Below are 20,725 nucleotides of genomic sequence, written 5' to 3'. Positions count from 1 at the left end.
AATACTCACCCCTCTGAATATGACAAATGGGAATAATAAAATCATAAAAATTTTAGAATTGGAAGAACCAAGGAGAGCATCTAGTCCTGCCCAAGGTCAGACATAGTTATTTTGCAAGCAGAAGTGAGTGCTGACAGTGCTCAGGTTTTAGAAGAAACATTTCCCCTACCCTTTCTGTCCCTTCGCCTGGGTTGACTCCAATAACTCGCCTCTCCCCAGCTGAGAGGTATTTGACATCGGATTCAAGGGCATCAGAGACACTTGCAGCCTGGAGCCTGGTGTGTGCATTGTTGATGAATCCCCAAGGTTGAGGCGAGACACTTGTGTAGTTGGTCTAGTGTCTGTTGAATCTCAGCAGAAATATTTCTGATCTTCCCTTTGAGACTGGAATTTGGGAAAGGAGGCATTTGGATATTACCTCTTTTGCAAATACCGTTATCAATTATGATGTATATTTTTGGGTAGTAACTTTACTTTTGGATTATTTGATTTCCCCTTCTAGCTCATTTCTTCATCTATTTTTATCATGTTGTTGGTATTTTTGTAAGACACCTCAAATCCGTTTTGGAACAAAGTGAGGTAGAAATAAATGAATGAAGTCTCTTGGCTTTTGCTCCCTGCTCATCAAAAAGATAACCCGATGAGCCAGACCTCTTTGATGCCAATAATGAACTTGGGCCAGGCCAAAACTTGAACTCCAACTCGGGGAGGGGCTCAACAGCAAGACTGTGGTGGTCATGGCCATGGGCTGGAACTGAATTGGGGAGACATGCATGAGGGGTGGGGAGAGAAGGAGAAGAATATTTTTGATGGGCTGCCAGGTAGAATTCCAGTATTCACTGCAGTGTGGCTTTTGTTTAAACTTTTATCTTTGGCTCTGCCTTTTCTTTGTTATGGGGCAAGGATACATTTTTCTGGCTGCTGAACCTATTACCCAGACAAAAATAAGTTAAGTATGGGGTAAGGAGAAAAAGAGAGTCCTCTGAGTTCATGTAGTCTATTCTCTGCGTTAGAATCCCTGGGTGATGCAAATGGTTAACATGCTCAGCTGCTAACCGAAAAGTTGGTGGTTCAAGTCCACCCATAGGCACCTCAGAAGAAAGGCCTGACGATCTTCTTCTGAAAAATTAGCCACCGAAAACCCTGTGGAGCACAGTTATGCTCTGACGCAGATGGGCTTGCCATGATTTGGAGTCAATCTGAAGGCAAATTTTTTTTTTTAATTCTCTATCTAGTGTGGACCAAATAATTCCCAAGGAGGCCCAACCAAAAATAAGTTAGTATCCTATTTCTAGTAATATACCATAAGTTGTTTCTTTTTTTTCTACTTACTTATTCTGTAAATGTTTAGTGAGTACTGGATAGTGTGGGGAGGAAGGCAGTCATGGTCCAGGCCCTCTTGGGGGAGACTGACCTTCAACAGGTAATCACAGGCACACAGGCATATGCAGACACACACACGTAATTGCAAATTGTCATAGATGCTTTGAAGGGAAAGCACAGTGTGTTCTATGAGAGGGAGAAGGGGACCTAATTTAGGTTGGGTGGTTATGGAAGGGCCTCTCTGAGGATGTTTAGCATTCACTTCTTCCCTGCAACCTCTACCTCCCTGCTCTTTCCCCAGTAGAGGTGGTTTGAGGCAGGCAAGTTGACTTGAGCTGATACGCCTGGTTGGTGACTTGACAAAAGGCAAGACCAGCTTTCTGTAGCACTGTTTCCATTCCCCAGCTGGGCCACCTGTCCCAAACGGTCGAGTCCCGGGGGGCACCCTCCCAGGGGTTCAGTAACGGGCGCCATTTCTCAGAAGGGGTTGACCACAGAGATAAGACCACAGTGACAAGGGGGCCATAAATTGTTACCTGTACCCTTCAGTTACCCCCTCTTCCTATATCCCCTCCTTTCTGAGCCTTTGGGGTTGGATTTAGCAACAGGGTGTCTGTTCATGGGGATGGAGCAGAAAGCTGACTTTCCTGGTGGCTGGGCATAATCGCTCAGATGCAGAGTACTGATAGCGGGAATCAATTTAATTTCAGTATTCTGTTGCTCTGTGACAAGGAGGGAGGAGCAGGAAGGTCAGGGCTATTTCGAAAGCCACAGTTTGGTTGAGAAAACAGAACATTCCTCCTAAAGAATTAAAAAGATATAATATTTTAGAGAGAGAAATGGAAATGGGTTGAGGTGAGGGGCTTAATCAGAGGAGCAGGGGAGATGGCAGAAGTCACCTCTGTGGAAAGGCCAGTTCATTCTGGAGTCCGGGGCCCGAGAGTTGTAGCTCTTCGGTTAGAGAAAGTTGTATTCTATGTTCATACGTTCGTTGGGTTGAGTCACTGAGGACCTGCTGAAGTAGAGGGTACCCTCATTAGGTATCAGTTCCCCAAGACATGATTTGAGTCACAGCTGTCTGTACTGCTGGTTGCTGCTGAGGGCATCTCAGCTTTTCTAGCAATTTATGGTTGCTCTGATCAAAACTATATGATTTACTGGATTTTACAGATTTGGAGGCTGAGAGATGTTTGTAGATATGGATGGGGATTTGCACTCAACCTGGATTGCAGGATTTTCTATCAAATTATGGCCTAGCCTGACTTGGAGGACTCAGAGAGTCCAGCAGAAATGTCTCCCTGACTGATGATAGAGGTTGTGTGTTTTGGGGAAAAGAGTTGGGCCAACCCAAGCCTTCCTCATTAGTATTACAAAGACCTACCTTGAGATGACTGATTCATCAAATATTATTGAGGGTGGCTACCTGCAGATCCTATGCTAGGTACTAGGGAAATGGTCCTTGTCCCAAAGAACTCACAGTGGAGTAGAAGGACCAGACTTTGGACCATTTCCCAAGAATCTGACAGATAGGTAGATTCCCAGGATTCTAAGGGAACGGGCTAAAATTTGATTTAGCGTATGAATGCCAGAGGGAAAAGTTGAAGCAATAAAGAGAAATTGAAGGTTTATAACCCGGTGGGTAAAGGGATCCAAGCATGCCTGATTCCCTAGCATATAAATGCTTTTCATATGTTATTGATGCCATGAATGGGGTTGAATACAAGATAAAGGAATGGATGTGTGGATGCCTGTCTCCTGTAATTAGAACCACACTGTAAACTTGGGCCTGTGATGCTTGGGGTAGGAGTCCATTCTGACTGAGACTCAATACCATGAGGAGGTCTCCTCGATAATGGCGTGTGGTGAGGGTGAGTGGTCTACACTCTCTTATCCCCCCAGAGTTAAGTTAGATGGTTATTTCAACCACGAATCACCTTTGATTGGACGTTCACCATGCTAGACAGTTTGAACTGTGCTTGGAAGGGTGGGTAGGCAGGGCTTGTTCTGAATTGGGAGCTGTAGAGGTGGTGACGGGTCCACCTTGCACTAATAGAGGTCTGAGAAGTGAGCTTGATAAAAGCCAGCCGCGTCCATCCACCAAGTGCTTGTGGGGGCATAAGAAGCCATGCCCCTCATTCCTTTTTAAACAGCTTTGTATTTGTCAATCCTATGACTTGGAGACCCCTTTGGACCCTGTAACTCTAGGCTTAGCATCAGTCAGATGCTGTTTATCAGACAGTCGTACCCGGGGTTTGGAGTATGTGTGCTTGCGCGCGCGCGCGCGCGCGCGCGTGTGTGTGTGTGTGTGTGTGTGTGTATGTACACTTAGCTGGCTCGAATAGGTCAGAGCTGAGCTCTCTGTCGAGCATCTCGCTAAAAGAGGTTAAGAGGAGGCAGGACTCACACCACTGCTAAAGGCCAGGGACCTTTGCTGAAGAGCTGATCGTCTTAAAAATGAGCCAGTCTATTTATAATTTGGCAGGAGGCCGCAGGCCCTTAATGAATAGCAGTCTGTGCGGCTCACACACTTCATGTACTGAATCTAGTGTGTGTGTGTTTGTTTATGGGCTTCTGTGTGTTGGTGTGGATGGGAATTCCCCACCACCCAGATGAGGAATGAGGGCCTAGGGGGCATGGGCTTTGGGGGAAGGGGCTGTAGCTACCCTTATCTGCTCCTGGAGAGTTGGCATCTCTGAAATTTGAAAGCTGAGGAACCTTTGAGGGAGTGGGCCTGGAAAGTCTCTCGTTCTCCTGAGGAAACAAGCCTAGATAGGGGCCTAGGGCTCAGAGCTGGCTTCAGGCCCAGGCCACCTCGGGCTGGGGGCTGTGGCTCTTGCCTGGCTTGCTCCCGTCAACACTGCCCCCTGCTGCTGTTGCCATGGGAGGGGACCTCACCATGCTTAGCAGATGGATGTTTTTCAGGCCGCACTGTCCTTTGTAGGAGGCAGTGACGCCGGTAGCCCACTAATGGGAGGACAGAGTCTTTGTATTTTGTTTCCATTGACGAGGATGTGTTTGCAGAACCACCCACACTCCTGCCTGGTCTTGGTGATTCATGTGGACAAGATGGCAGACCAGGGAGGGGGAGGGGCCCCGCGGCTCCGGGAGGCCTCCTGCCCCCTAGAAGACGTGGGTGAGTGCACTAGCCTCTCACTCAGTAGGTCTGCATTAAAAGAGAGGCTCCCATCCCCCCCACCCAGGGCCCAAGGCTGATTCCTTTAAAGACATTTGGCACTAATTTTCAGCTTTTGTGTATGGGTGAAGCCTGGCTGCCCACCTTGCTGCTCCTAGAGTCAGACGTGAACCTGTTCAAACCCCCTTGGGAAGTGTCTCCACTCCCTGCAGCCTGTGTCACTCACCCTGCAGCCTGCGCTGGGCTGGCTGGTGTTAACTGTAGGGAAGTAGGTTTTTTAGAGCCTTGGAGGTACAAACGGTTAAGCGCTTGGCTGCTAACTGAGAAAGGTGAGAGGTTCGAACTCACCCAGCAGCTCTATGGGAGAAAGACCTGGCGACTTGCCCCTATAAAGATTACAGCCTAGGAAACCCTATGGGGCAGTTCTGCTCTGTCACCTGGGGCTGCTATGAGTTGAAATTGACTCGAGGGCACCTAAGAACAAATAACAGCAGGTTTTTTTAGAGGCGTATAAACGTATCGCAGCATCCAGATAGACCTTTGTAGTCAGGTGCAACTGGGTTTGAATCTCAGCTTCAGGTCTGAGTAATTTTGTAAGTCTTTGAACTTCTCAGCACCTCTGTTTCGTCTTCAGTAAAAGGAGATCCTATGAAACAAAGTCCCCATGTGAAGCCTAGCACAGAAGCTATGTCCAGTCGGGGCTGCTTTCTTTTTCCTTCTTTCTTAGCCAGGTCTTTCCCTTCCCTTCCCTCTGCTGTTATTTAAACTTATTCATATAATTTCAGCCTCATAAAGTGCATTATGTTGATTAGTTGGGACATGGGACATACTTACCCTGTTGCCTGGCACACAGTAGGTGCACAGGAACAGTAGTAAATGTTTTCATAATTGTCTGTTTAGGGGAAAGCTGATAACGGCAGGCGTTTCTTTCGCCATTAGCTGTGGCTGACAACTGGGCAGCTTCTGGGGGGAGGATGCCAGCGTGCAGGGATCCGAGTGAACATCACTGCCCTGTACCCCAGTCTACTCCCTTGAACTGTCTCCATGTTTGAAATAGACTCCTCTGCTGTGCTCATGGCATTACAAGTCAGCACAGCCAACTTTTTGATGAACCTTTTGGATACATTTACCTTCTTGGTTTTCAAGCACAAATACCTTCAGTAAAGGGAGAGTTGTGGTAAGATTCAGAACTTGGAGAGGTTTTTGTTTGGAGTTTATTTTCCTTAAACAGCGTGGGGCTCGTTGGCTTCTGTAGGGTTTGTGCAGCCTCTTCAGTCAGCCACCCCTCTTCTTCCCAGAAGAAACGGACGTTTTGTTCTCCACCGGCCCCTCCTCAGTGGGTTTCTTCTCGTGGGAAACAACCTCCAACTCTGGGTTCTGTTTCTCAAGCTGAGACTGGATGAAAATTGAGAGAGAATGTTGAAAAGAATCTGCAAGACCCAGAGAACAGGGTGGGGTGAGGGTGAGGAAGACAGCACTGGCTTGGGGCCACAGACCCCTTCCCTTCTTCCCAGCAGGTGTACGCAATGGCATCTCCAGTCGGTATTCGTGTGGCCTGGGCTATCTCTGGCAGACGGTGCCGGAAATTTGATGCTCAGACTCTTCCCCGAGGACAGGCGAGCCAGAGAATGCTCCTGAAAATTGCCCTCATCAGAATTTGAGGGGGTGAGGAAAGGCAGTGATGGGAAGACTCGTATTCTTTAAACCAACCTCAGAGAGGTCAGGTCTCACCTCCGCCTGACCTGTACCTTCCCAGTACTGGGGAAACAGGGAACGCGGTGCCTGGGGCTTCAGGGGCCTCTGGGACAGCTCAGTACCTCTGGCGGCCTCTCTGTCCACCTGGCTGGCTGTGCCACAGGCTTATGTGGAGCCAAGGAGCTGCCCATGACTGGAAAATGCAACCAGACTCCTGACTGGGGCTGAGGGGAGTATGGGCTGCGGTGGGGCCTCTTGGCTTCAGGTGACTTATTTATGGCTTAAGCCATCGATGAGGAGAAGGGCCCCTTGAAGGTTCTGGATTCCTACTTTTTCTTGGTTGCTCATGTTCTCCAGCCATCCCCGAAATTCAGCGGCATCTTGAGTGGGTCTCTGTTGGTGCCACGTGTTCTGTGGCAGCAGCTGTTGGTGCTGACTGGTGAGACTTCCTGGCAGCTGTGCTGGGCACACTTGGCTCAGGCAGGAACTACCTCTCCTCGGTCGCCCACCCCAACCCCAGCCACCCTGAGAAAGGCCTAAGGAAGTTGTCTGCCGGCTGCCCTGCAGAAAAGCTGCTGGCGGTGGGAAACACCTACAACTTGTGACTCATGGATTCCCAGAACGGAAGTGGAAGGGCCAACCCCATTTTACAGATGGGAGAACTCAGTGCCTTGGTGGGGGACTGGCTTGCCTGAGGTCAAAAAGCAAGTTAGGAACTGAGCTGACACTTAAACCCACGTCTCCTGTCCCCCATCTGAATTCAGCTGATCCACCCTTGTGAGGCAGGCCTATGACTGGATGAGTCTTATTTGGAGGCTAGACATTGTGACAGCTAGCTATGTGTCCTTGTGTCTCCCAGTTCCCTTAGAGGCAAAATGGGATAATGATTGTTCCTACCTCATAAGCTTGTTGTGAGGATGGATTGGAAACCCAGGGTGACGTGCCCAGCATGGGCCTAGTAAACTTCAGCCAATGCCATTTTCCTTTCTTCTTCACCGAAAAACCCTGTTGAGGCTGCTTGCTCCCACAAATCTGATGGCGGGTCTGTCGAATGCCCTAGTGGACGCTTCAAGAACTGCAGCTGGCGTCCATTTTGTCTTCATGGGAGGATGGGTAAGAGGTAGAGCCAGGGAAGAAGACAGGAAAAGAAACGGGAGAACCTAAGTGCTTGCTGATTCCTGCCCCTGCCCCCTCCACAAACACAGTCGTCTACTTTCAAGTCTTGGGAGGGACTTAAGGGGCCTTTCAGGGCCAAGCATTGCCAAGGCCTGAGTGACCTCACAGAATTCCTGACAAATAGCCAGGCATCCTTTGCCAGATAATCATGGCAACTATTCATGGGGCTTCTTCAGGGCCTGTCAGCAGCCCTAGGAGGCGGGTTCTGTTATCACCTCCAGTTCCCAGACAAGAAGACGGGCTCAGAGTGGAGAAGTGGACTTTGCCCAGCAGCTCTCCTGCCTCCGTGCTGGGGAGCTTTGTCCTGGAAGAGCAGGAGGGATGATTCTGGTTGCCTGACTCGCCCTCTGGTTACCACACTAGATGTGCTTCTCAAGGCACATCTAGAGTGATAAGAAGGCCCTGAAGAGGCGGGTCCCCTCCGCGACTGTAATTAAGCCTCTCTGCCTGTTCTGCTTTTGAAGCACCTGCTTTTCAGGGGTTCATATAACACGGCTTTGTGCTCAGGGCCCTTTTACTACTTGAAAGAGGAGGACCGGTTTCAGCTCTTGTTGACAGAACACGATGCCCCTTTTCCTCCCTATAACGCTGCATTCCCAAAAGAGGGCTGTTAACAGAGGAGTAGCTGATGTTTGGGCCTTTTTCATAAAAATTCCACGCTGTATGTTTTCCCCAGGATGTACCATCAGTGTCCCAAAGAGAGATTTATCAGTTAAACCTGCCTGGCTCCGGAGGAGTCCCTGCCGACTTCCTGGTAAATACCCCTAGGCCAGGAATGCGTTTGTGAAATTTCTAGGAGATGATCCCAGAAAAGCCTCCTTCGGTCACCAACCCTTGTTTTCGTGTCTGGGGATGAATTGTGCCAGGGAGGATGTTTGCTCCTGAAATGAGACATTTTGTAAGATACATGCAAGCCTTTTATTTGACATTACAGTCAGATGCGAGCTGTCAGATGCTGGGGTTTGAAGTTGAAAGTTGACTTTACCCCCTGTAGCTACAAAGTCCGATGCCAGCCTGAATTTCAATTTCCTGGGATTTTTGTCTGTCTACAACTCAACTTGGTGATCTCAGCACCTTTGTGTGTTTTTTGGGTTTTTTTTTGTGTGTTTTCTTGGTGGTAGTGGATAGGAGAGGGATGGGTTAGTGACAGGGCAAGGGGGCATTTAATCAGTTACTCTTTTAAGTAGGTTTAATTGTATAAAGATTATAATGCATACAAACGTCTATAATTAGGGGAGTCGGTTCTGTTAGGCAGGGTTTTAGTGAAGAAAATTATAGTGTTCATAAGCTGTTTAAGGAGGAGGCAGCATATATTAACATGCAACCAGTTTTTGTTAATTAATGCTGAGTCTTTACCACTGCTCCCCGGAGGCGTCTCCCCCAAGTCCAAAGTATTCCTGGTTCCTCCATGTTTCCTGGGACTCCTACAGCTAAAACAGCTCCTTGTAGTTTACCTTTTCCAGAATGTAGGGCCTTTCTTTAGGAGCTTAGGGGACCAGAATTTGTTCTGCATCTGAATTTGGTTCATTCCTAAGACATATATGTAGGAGCGCCTACTATGTACCAGATACTTTTCTGGGTGGTGGGGATACAGAGTGAATAAGACAGCAAGCTCTTTGCTCTTGTGAAGTTTGTAATTACAAACAAAGTGGGGAGTCTGACCATAAACAAGGAAACAAACGAGCATGCTACTTACAGATGATGATCAGGGCAAAGAAGAAAATGGAGCCAAGTGTTAGGGTGGAGAGGCACTGGGGAGTCGGGTATAAGGATGCGAATTTAGATAGAGTGGACACGGAGGCCTCTCTGAAGTCATGCAGCCACCCAGGGATGGGCTTTCCCAGGCAGACGACACAGCCTGTGTAGCTTCCAAGGCAAGAATGAGCTTGGTGAGTTCAGGAAACAGAAGGAAGGGTGTTGGAGCTGGAGGACAATAAGCAAGGCAGCAAGCAAGTGATGGGAGAGGAGGTGAGAGAGGGAGATGGAGCCAGATCACGCAGGCCTTTCTAAGCGTTGGTCTGGAGTTTGGATTTATTCTTAGTGTGCTAGGAAGTGACAAAGGTTTTTAAGAAACAAAGGACCTATTGCAAGGAGAGTGGGATATTCCATCCTTGCACCATCTTCTGCCACCATTTCCCATGTGGTCTCAATGTCAGTGGTGCCAAGCACATAGAAAATGGCTTTTCCCTGGAGGCGAGTTTTTTAGGCCTCAGCAGAGGTGCCTTGACACCTTGAGGAACACTAGCTAGAGAAAAGGTTGACCACCAGTTCAACTCAGGGAATATTCTTAAAATGCCCACTAGGCTGTAAAAGAGATGCGCCCACATGCTGTAGGAACATCATTGATTATGAATGGCTCCATCTGGGGGACAGAAAGCACTGGCTTTGAAGGGTGAGTAGGAGTCTGATGGAACAGGTGAAAACGGGAAGAACATTTCCGGCAGAGGGAACCCACATGGGCAAAAGGCACAGTGTGTTAGGGGAACGACAGATAATCTGGTGTGGAAAGAAATGAGTCTTTCTGGGACAAAGGACTAAGGTCAGGTTGGGGCAGGGCTTGAGGAGCTGTCAAAGGCTTTGGACTTTATTGTATACCTGTACCTGCATATGCTTTGATGCTAGATTGATTCATGAAAGCTGAATTCAAAAAATCCATTTACTCCAAGGAAGTGAACCATAACATTAACAACTCCGAGGCCAGCTGCGTCAGTTTCAGTTTTAAACAGACCCCTGCTTTGGAAGGGACACCCCTGAACAGAGTGGACGGGTTGTGGAGGGCCCCATCCGTGTTTTGCCTGAGGCTTGGGCTCCTGCTGTCATGTGAGTAAGGCTGCTGACCCAGTTGTCCAGTCAAGCTCTCAGTCAGATGGTAAGTGTATGGAGTGTCTTTAGCAGGCTCAGGTTCTATAGCCAAGCTTCCAGGAGCCCCTTTCCCTTTGCCCACAGCTCCTCCACGGCCAGATGATCAACTGCTGATCGCACGGCCCCAGCATCTGCGTTCTCTGCCACTTGTTGCTCTGTAACCACATTGCGTGGCTCTTTCAGAATATCACTGGGGCCATCATTTTCCCCCCCACTCCCTACCGCCAACAATTCGCGTCTGGTCGAAAACCTCAACTACCAAGAAGCACGTCATCTGAAATATTACTGACATGCCTCCCCCTAGTTGATTTGGAGCAGGTTGTTAGCACCCAAGACCATCAGTTTAGACTTCAGCTGGAGAAGCATGGAGATAAAGTTACCAGTTACTGAACATGAGACAGGCATTCGAGGGCCGGTTCCTCAGTGGCCGCTCCAGGGCTGTCTGGGCACACCGCTCTCTGACCTTGCTGAATGCCGCTTTGCTAGGATGAAATAAATACGTCCCTAATTGTGTGTGGTGCGGGAAAGCAATCCCATAAGCGTTAATTTGCCTGAGCCCAGAGTATGTGAGAAAGAGCTCGCCTGACATGTTTTTCTTTTCCATTCACACTTCTGTGATAAACAGCTTAGATGCGCTGAGAAAAATTAATGAAACTATTGTAACAATTGTGCACATGTAGGTAATTTATTAAGGACAATTAAAAAGCTTTAAAAACCATCCATGAGGCAAAATGAACGGGAAGCTGGTGTGTGGCGGGTATTGGCAGGGAGCCTGCCTGTGGCCGTGTGGAACAGGTTTCTCCTTCCATCTCCCTCGCCCCCATTAGAACAACATGACGGCAGGGAGCATGGATTTCTGCTGTCAAAGCTGTTAACAACAAAAATCCCTTGCTGGCCCCCTGTTCTGTAAAGCCAGGGAGGTGTGGGGAAGTGTGAGGGGTGACTGTAAGATCCAGACCAGCCTTGTGAGCGCCATCTTACTTAGAACTTTCATGGGACAGAGGCGCACTTGCCCCTGGATGTCACAGCCAAGGGCTCATTGCTCTCGGAAGGGACGTTCATTCTCTTCTGGGTAACGCTTGATTGTTTTTACAAGGACTTTAGTTTTTGTAGTCTCTAGAAGCCTCAAAACCAGGCGAACGGAAGAAAACGAAGCTTAGGAGTTAAAGGGGCATGATCATGGTGTCGTTATCCAGTTACTAGCTCATGACCTTGGACTGATCTCTGTGTAACCTCTCTGAGCCTGTTTCCTCATCTGCAAAGTGGGGATGCTGGTAGGCTTTTTCTCACAGGAGTGGAGTAAGATCACACAGGATGATGCATGTAAAGTGCTTAGCATGGTGTCTGACACATATGTAGTAAGGCTCAGTAAATGTTAAATATTCCTCCTCGTTATTGTTAGCTGCTGTCAAGACAGCCCCCGACTCATGGTGACCCATGCACAATGGAATGAAACACTGTCTGGTCCTGTGCCATCCCAGTGATCAGTTGCACATAGTCTGTTGTGATCTACAGGTTTTCACTGGCTGATCACCAGGGCTTCCTTAGTCTGGAAATTCTGCCGAAATCTGTTCAGCATCATAGCAACATGCAAGCAAGATGGGTGGTAGCTTTGCATGAGGTGCATTGGCTAGGAATTGAACCCAGGTCTCCTGCATGAAAGGCAAGAATTCTCCCCCTGAACCACCACTGCCTCTCATCATCATTAAGGGCATTGCTGTTGTGTTGGCTGAAGGCCAAGCTAGGTTGAAACCCACATATCTGACTCTGAGGACAGTGCTCTTTCCATGATGTGCTAACATCTACCCACCCTGAACATCCTTCCAACATGGTCCTTGTTTCACCCGAGGGCACAATAATGCCGTGTATGAGTGTATAGATGCACTCAACCAAACCTACTCAAGGTTTGGATGAGGCCGCTCTTCAGACAGACGGAGCCACCATATTCTCTCCTGGTTTGATCTTCACCTTCAGCTCTTCTCCACCCCGTCCTGGTTCCTAGCCCCAGAGTGATGGATCTTCCCCGCTTTGGAATTTTCTTCACATATATGAAGGACTGGGATTACTAAGATTTTTTTTTTTTTGATTGGTTGATGACCCAAGAAAACTCTGACCTTGTAGACCAGCAGTGTCTCAAAAACAGATACATTTAATAAAATGAAGCTCTGTTAGTGGGTGCCGTTGACCCCTGTCTGGGGAGCTATCTTGGTTTTATTCTCTTTTTCCTTGGACTTGATCATAGACACATACGTTATGTGTCCATTACAAACATATGCATCTATTTGCAAGAAGTAATTTTTAGTTCACTCACTGACTACAAAGGAAAATGAAGTATTTTCGCTCAGACACATCAGACATGACAGATTTTTTCCCTTCCCGGGCTGCAAATGAACAGTGAAAAATTACTCGCGTTTGCTATTAAAAGCTATAGAGCCTGTAAAAAAATAGTAAATTATAGAGACATTATCAAAGATTATAGGCACTAGAATTTGACCTTCAGCAAATTCAGCATCGGAGGGGAACACGGTTTTCTCTTCTTTCTTCAAAATGAAAAATGGGAGGGAGGAAGAAGATTTATTTCCTTCTGTGGCAAAGCAGCAACTGGAAATGGCATTCCCCAGTTTAAAAAACAAACAAACAAACTCTTAAATTACATAAAGTAGCTCAGAAAGTCCGTCTCCTTGGGAAAAATTAAAACCTTATAGAGAAGGACATGTCTCTGAACAATTACCCCTCCCACCCCACCCCGTGCTTGCTTGTATCATTTTGGTGAATCACCATACATTGTGTCTTCTGTGCATTTATATGCTTTCCGATATACTCAGAGAAAATAATATAGTATTTTGTCTTCCCAGGCTTTCTACCTTCCCCAAACTTTTCACCCCTTCTTCTATCCTTTCCTGAAAAGAAGGGGGAGCTTGGATGAGCTGGCTCAGTGTTTTGTTTTGTTTTTTAAACATGGGGCTAGTCAGCTGCCCAGGTGGGTGGGGTGGTGTTTCTATTCCCCTTTGTTAGTTCTCCTTGGACTCAATTGAAGCTTGCTCAGTTGTTAAAAACCTGGGTTCAGATCAAGAGGATGGATGGTACAAAGGTGTAGTTAGATGTCCAGAAGGAGCAAAGTGTTGGGAGCTAATTGAGCTTCCTTTGCCATTAGCTAGATCCCAGTACTCCTGAACTAGGAATGCTTGAAACTGTCTGCAAGACAGGAATGTCCATTGTATAGTTTCGAGCGCGTGCATGTGTGAGTGTGTAGGGGTACGCGTGCATGTGTGTGTGCGTTTAAGATAGGGATTTTGCGGAGACGCTGCCATCTCTTCGGTAGATAATCCTGTCCTGAAATGCAGAAATGAGATCCTTAGCTAATCAGCAGATGTGAGTGATGGTGTTTGAGGAAGGCGCCTTCAAAGAACTGGTTGTTATTTCTGAAATGGTGGGCTGATCCGCCCCAGGTGGGCTCCTAGGGGTCTCCTGAGTATAGTTATCTCCATTCTACTCTGTTCTGTGATATTTCCATGGCACCGAGTGCCAGCCTTTTTTCGAAGAGCAGAGGACTACTCGCTGTTGCTGGCTCTTCACCGAGAACAGGCTTCTAATCTCATTCTTGCCTGCTTGTACCTCTGCTCAGAGGCCAGCAGAGAAAATTGCTTTGGTTCTTTGCTGCTCTCTGAGACTGAAGGTGAGAAGTTGGAGATGCAGGTGTGTAGGAAAGCACACGTGTGATTCAGGAATGACAGTGCAATGGGCACAGCCATCCAGCCTGGCTGGCTTCCTTCCATGGCCTTGTGAAGCAACAGTCTTTAAAACTCCTCACAGCTGCTGCCCAGCAGAGGCAGCCTGGGCCCTTTCAAAAGGAGGGAAGGGACAGGATACCATCTGGCATTTCCATCAGTTGGCTGTCTGGTCACAAAAATGAAGCCGTGGGGAAGAAGAACATCGGGGGACCAGGGATTGGGGCAAGGAGTTGTGACAATGAGAAGCTCTGGTCCCTCCCAGCTTTGCTGACCATTACATCAGTGACGTCCCCTTCTCTTTGCTTTCTTGAAGAGCAGCCCTTCCATGTCCCCCAGTCCATCAGCTCTGAAGATGGGCACCTCTGGCTATACCCTCATTCATCAGGCTCCAGTTAGAAGACATAGTAGGGCTTCCAGCTTCAGACCTTGTAAATGTCCTCAGATGCTCAGTGGAGGCTTATCCAGCTGGTGTCTGAACTTTGCCACAGAGGGAAATAAATATGTTTCCTTCCAGATGTGGCTGGAAGGGTCAGGCCCTCTTCACTTTGGCTCTTTGTTCCCCCTCACCAGAAGGATAAACCAGTTAACATCTAGTTGACTCTGGCTCTTGATGACCTTATGTGTGTCAGAGTAGAACTGTGCCCCATAGGGTTTTCAGTGGCTGATTTTTCAGAAGTAGATCACTAGCCCTTTCTTCTGAAGTGCCTCTGGGTGGACTTGAACCTCCAACCTTTTGGTTAGCAGCCAAGCACATTAACCATTTGCACCACCCAGGGACTCCACCAGGAGAATAGGGACCCTGTTCTCCAGAGGGGGAACAGATGACACACTGTCGGCTGGGAAGAGACCACAGGAAACCCTCTCCATTCCTCACAGAGAGGAAGTGGCTTGCCCAGGACCACTTCTCCCAAGAGCAGCAGAACCAGGACTAGAAACCAGACCTTCTGCCTCCTGTCTGTGTGTGTCCCACGCTGGGCCAGAGACCCTGACCTGTGCGTCACAGACGCTTGAGGGGCAGCCAGGTGATTGCAGTGGTCTTCCCGGTCCATATGCTCATCTTCATTCCCTGTAGATTAGGATGATTAAACATGGACTGTGTTCTCTGGACTTTAAAAAAAGAGAGAGAGAGAGGACCTTGTACTTGAAAAGGCTTCTCTCTAAGATGGTTCTAACTTAAAGAGGGAAGGCCTGGTTTCTTTCATTTTTGCAATGATAATAATTACTACCATTTGTTTAACACCTCCAATATGGCAGGCGCCGAGTGAAGCGCTTTGCATGCATCCTCTTACCTGTTTCTCATAACCACCCTGTTTCTTATACCGGGCAGTGCCGTCATCATCCCTGTTTTACCAATAAGGAACTGGAGGGGATCCTGTCCTGCCCCCAAACTCACACAGCTAAGAAGTGGTGGAACTGGGATTTGGATGCAGGGTCTAACCTCACACAGGAGAAGGAGTCCACATGGCAGAACGTGGGACAGCACTGCCTGACCAGGCCTGGCCGAGGGGCGGGGTCTGACCCAGGGTTGTTACTCGTCTGCTTGTAATCACTTCCCTGCAATGCCACCTTCTTGATTTTCAGGGCATCTCGTGACAGTCCGTGAGGCTTGCTGTCCCTTGTCTTGCTGTCCAGGTGGAGAACACTACAGGCTCCATTTGGAGGCTGGTGACTTGGTCTTGAACCATATCCCTAAGACGTGCTGTGTGGTGAGGAGTCAGTGGTGTCATTGGACACTTGATTTTCTTTGTTCATCTCAAAGCCTCACAGAGGGGCAAAGCAAGAAGCTTGACTCCAGCATCAGGTCAGCAGCAAGAGCAGCACAGACATTCACCTCTGTAGAGCGCATGTCCTGTGCCACGTGCTCTTCCGTGTTAACTCATTTAATTACCCCCACCTTATTGTTACTGTTGTTGGTTGCTGTCGAATCAGTTCTGACTCTTGGTAACCTCGTGTGTTACAGAGTGGAACTGCTTTGTAGGGGTTTCAAGGCTGTGACCTTTTGGAAGCAGATCACCAGGTCTGTCTTCCAAGGCACCTGTGGTTCGAACTGCCAACTTTTCAGTTAATAATCCAGTGCTTAATCATTGGCGCCACCCAGGGACTCCATATATGGAGTGATGTGAGGAAATGAAGGCACAGAGAGGTTAAGTGATTTGTGTGAGGTCACACAGCTGGGAACTGGCAGAGCCAGGATCCACACTGAGGGTGTCTGACCCCAGGGCTCATGCCTTTATCTTCCTATCCAAAATCACTAGTTGGATGGGCTCCTGTGATGAGCAGAAAGCACTGCATGGCCCTGAGTTCTCTTACTCAGCTGTTGCCTGCCAAGGCCAGTACCCAGAGGGGAACCCCATTCACAGGAGGTAACCCCCGGTGAAAAAGCAGCCACCCAGTGGGCTGAGCATTGAGGTGTCTCCCCCGAGGAGCTCTGTGGGATCTTCAGCAAACTTCCCTAAGGACATTACTGAGCTGAAGGAGCCTCGGCCCCAACCACTATTGGTACATGTGTTTGGTGGCCCGTGAGACAGCCAGGAACTATGGAGAATCAGATACCCTTCTTCACGTGTCAAGCCACGTGCTTCCAGGTACCGTTTTCAGTGGCAGTGAGGAGCGAGTGGTTCCAGCCAGCCTCGCCTTTCCTTAGAGCTACCAATGGCGTGCTTTTTGAGATCCACTTCAACCTGTGGTGGTGGCCATGGACTAGTGTGGTTCTTCTCAGCTAAGTAGCCTATGTGGCCCTTGAACCCATTACCAGCTGAAGCCAGCAGAGTGGATAGTCCAGCGCTATGGACCAGGAAGGCAGATGTTTGTGGGGCTCCCTCTGGGGGATACACCTGATCTCTCAGTGGGGGCCCTGCCTGCCCGCTGTTCCTGCAGTGGAACTAGAAGACTTGGCCGTACCCTAGTCCTGCCATCGCTAGTTGTATGACGTTGAGGCTAGGAAGTAACCTCCGAGAGCCTGGTTTCTCCACCGACCTTGCCAAGCTCTTGTAAAGTGCCGAGCACGTGTTTAGGCGCACAGATGTTCAGTGACCGAGTTTCTGCCTCAAGCCTCTTCTGTGGCGCTGGGGCCTGGGTTAGAGCTTCCTTTTCTTTTACACTACAGCGAGCTGTCTATTGCTGCTCGAATATGAAACTCTCTGTCTGGTAACTTTGCACAAAAGATGGTTTTGTGGTCACCCCCTTAATAATGCAGGGAATCCCCTGCCCCCCAACTTATACTCAGGCAGCTGTGGTCATGGTGGGTCCATTTGGCAGCAGTAACAAGACTGGAAATGAGGGGCTTGAAACCATTGCTTGTGAGTTAGCGTGTTTTTCTCTCTTTTGCTTTTGTGAAAACCAACTTCCTGTACAGCCGCTTGTGTTTAAAAACCCTAAAACGGGGGGCAGGAAGGGGCGGCTCTCAGCCCTTGTCCACCGCTTGCCTGGTTCATGGGACCGTTATGAATTAAAGATTACGGCCGTTAAAGAGAGATCATCTTTAAACAAGCACAGTTCCCTCTCCCCACATCCCGCGAGTGTTTAAGTTTTTGTGTGTAGTGAGTCCAAGACAAACAGAGATGTTCTTGAGAGATGGGGTGAGCGGGGACCTGAGACAGCAGGATAACTAGGGCAGTGCCGGGAACAGTGCGGAAGAGCCCAGGACTGTGTTTTTGAATTGTTGCCCTCCTGTTTGTATTCTCTGAGAAATAGGGCAGCATGGAGTGCTCAGCAGAACCTGCTGCATGCTGATTTGCTGTGTGGCCTCGGGAAGACTTCGTATTTGACCCCTCTCCAACACACACACACGCATGCGCGCATGCGTGCACGCACACACACGTACACACGCACGTGCGTACTCACATACACACATTCCCATCCCAACTGATGCCCATGTGTGAGTGTTATGCACAAGCTGATGTCTGAAAGAGCTTTGGGCTGTTTGGACAAAGCTCTGAAGGTGAATTGGAAGAGAGTTGCAGTAGATACATCACCAGAAAGCTTTTTATTAAGTGTCTCTTCATTGCATATGAAGGTGGACCAGATACCCAACAGAGCTGGCCCTTCTAGAACTCTCATCTAAAGCAGACACTATGAAGATGAGGGATTTCAAGGCAGCAGAATGAAAGCATCAAACAAGTGCCACCGTTTAGTAACAGTAGCAATAATAGGTATTTCTGAGCTAGTTACTGGCGGGGGTACAAAGTTGTTTAAGAGCAACTCCTGCCCTTGGCGGGGAGCTTATGGTACAGTCGGAAACACAGACAGGAAAGGATGAGACCAGAGCACTTTTAGCCTCATAACATCTCTGTGAGGGAGTGAAGGGGCCCTCAGCTGATTTCCTCTGTTTGGGAGATGGGTCTGCAGAGCCGCAGTCTCGGTCAAGGGTTGAACCAAAGGCCATGGTCAGAAGCAAAACTGGGACTAAATTACAGGCATGCTGACGTCGGATCAGGAAATCTTCACTGCCAGATGTTGATGTAGTTCCCATGGCTGCATCATGTTAGAGTTTATTTTAGGCAAATGATTACCTTCTAGGTTATTCTCAACCATTTAAGTATCTTTGGCAGGAGACTCATCTGAGCCTTCCAAGGCACTTTGACATGGGAACAAGGCATGCTCTTTCCCCACCAAAGTCATCTGCATCCACCCTGGGTCCTGTGGCTTTACTGACATCTCATTTGGAAAGTTCCTGGCTGTTGAGAGAGAAGGGAGAAGAGGTTGGGCAGTGTAGTGGTCCATGGCTTAGAGTTTTAATGGGTTGTCACAGTGACCACCCCTCCCCAATTCACCACTTTTCTCGGCAGAACTGGACTCTGGATGGAACACTGGACATGTTTTCCTCAGGCCAGGTTTCCCAAAGTCCTTGATAGATGTTGGTCGACACAAGGACACTGTAGTCAACTGCAGATTTAAACCTTCCCCAAAGTGCAGGACTTCTCAGAGCCTTCACTCTACTAATACGTGTTCTGATTTTCCAAGCACAGGTTAAGGGAGAGGCAGTGTTTCCTGAACTTATCTGAAGGAGCATCTCATAGGACTAAATGTCTCCTGGAACATTCATTGAGAAACATTCTAGAAAGTCACTTCCTTTTTAGGGCTTCAGATTCCTCAGCTGTGAAATGATGGATGTTGTCTAGCATCTCTATCAATTTCCTTTTAAATTATTTTTCTCCTGTAGGCCCTATGTGAAAGAATATTTTTCCCTCTTAAAAACTAGTTAAGAAATAAATATTGGGAAGCCAGATGAATTCTGACTTCATAGTTTCAAAGACAGATACATGTGTGTGTATGTGTGTTGTATATGTGTATATCCATCTTAACAAGATGGATTGACACAGTGGCTGCAACAGTGGGCTCAGGCATAACAACGATTATGAGGATGGCACGGAACTGGGCAGTGTTTCTTTCTGTTGTACATAGGGTTGTTGTGAGTCGGAATCGACTCAACGGCACTTAGCAACTACCAACAATGTGTGTGTATGTGTGTACCTATATCTCTGTGTGTGTGTGTGTGTGTGTGTGTGTGTGTGTGTGTGTATTTAGGCATGCATGTATGTACATATGTATGCATGTGTGTGTGTGTGTGTGTGTGTGTGTGTGTGTGTCTTAAAGGCCATCAGAGGTTTAGGGCAACCAGTATTACCATGCTTTAGTCAAAAGCAAAGGACTTTGGGTCAGTGTGCAGTGTTTGGTTGACTTGGAAGCAGGCAAAGTTTCCTTGCTGAGTTATTCTCTAGGAATACAAGGATCATGATTGGGAGCCACTGGGTAAGTGGATGGGGAGCTCCCCTCCAGCTCTCATTTTCTGCATGTTCCCGTCCTCTGAGTGATGAGCAAGAAGTCTGGGTGCCCAGCCCATAACTCAGGTTGGCCACCACATTACTCCAGAAAATAATTGGGCCCTTAATTGCTCCTAATACCGTGTCTTGAACTAGGCTTTGGTGTGTGGGGATAGAGCCTTGTGTGGGCCATGGGAGGATAATTTGAGAATTCCCCTGCCTGTCACTGCTTTGTGGTTGCCGGGCACCTGGCGAGTGTGTTGAGTTGTTTGCTTTGGGTAACTATGGCAGCTCCTTTTAATTGCTACCAAATAATTTTCAGTCCAGTCTCCACACTGGTTGTTTTGCTGCGTCGCTCAGAAGAATGCCTACCTCTTTGTAAGAGCTGGATAGAAGCCTGGCAGTGGCAGGCCTATGCTATTTCATCTTTTTCTCCCCATTTAGCGAGTGTGGAACAAAACTCGAGTTTCAGGATATTTATGTGGCACAAAAGTTAAACTGTTTGTGTTGTTTTGGGACCTGGGCAAAACAGCCTTGTGATTATTTTAAAGATTGCCTTTGTATTAAACTTGGGTCATTGTCAGCTTCTCTTGAAGTGCTGTCTGCTTTATTTGGGGGGCAGGAGTGGGAAAGGATCAAGGTGAGAGACGGCAGGACAGAACGTGGTGGGAGATGGGGAGGCCATGCAGGGCCGTAGCCCTTGTTCAGACTTTCTAGAAAAGAGCAGTAAGTGGCCTGGTGATGGGAAGGGAGAGACTATGCTCATTTGCTGTGGCTTTCACTCCTCTGACATCAGAATGATATGAGGCCCTGAACCTTTGGCCTCTGGCACCAGGTCCATAAATCTCCTGTGGTTCCCACGGAGAGGAGGACATGTTGAGTTTGATGTCATATGTTTATTCATTGATCCATCCAGTAGGCAGTTACTGCAAACAGACCAGGTGCAGACACAATGGCAGATACTGGCGATAAGAAACACAGTCCTGACCCTTGAGTGAGATGAAAACCCACTGCCATCGAGTAGATTCCAACTTATAGTGACC

The 20,725-nt window shown here is 48.2% G+C and overlaps 1 protein-coding gene and 1 non-coding gene across 4 annotated transcripts in view; one reads left to right on the top strand and one right to left on the bottom strand.

Moving 5' to 3' along the window:
- Positions 1–20,725, top strand: part of MSI2 (musashi RNA binding protein 2) — a 496,891-nt gene that overhangs the window by 201,076 nt on the left and 275,090 nt on the right. The gene's annotated exons all lie outside the window — the stretch shown is intronic.
- TRNAE-UUC (transfer RNA glutamic acid (anticodon UUC)) lies at positions 11,812–11,882 on the bottom strand. The gene has a single exon. It is a non-coding gene; the product is annotated as a tRNA-Glu (tRNA).

This window comes from Trichechus manatus, unplaced genomic scaffold (genome assembly GCF_000243295.1).
Source record: "Trichechus manatus latirostris isolate Lorelei unplaced genomic scaffold, TriManLat1.0 scaffold00054, whole genome shotgun sequence".
In the NCBI taxonomy this organism is placed as follows: domain Eukaryota; kingdom Metazoa; phylum Chordata; class Mammalia; order Sirenia; family Trichechidae; genus Trichechus; species Trichechus manatus.
Note: the sequence above shows the minus strand (reverse complement) of the source record. Positions and strands in the feature narration are given on the sequence as shown.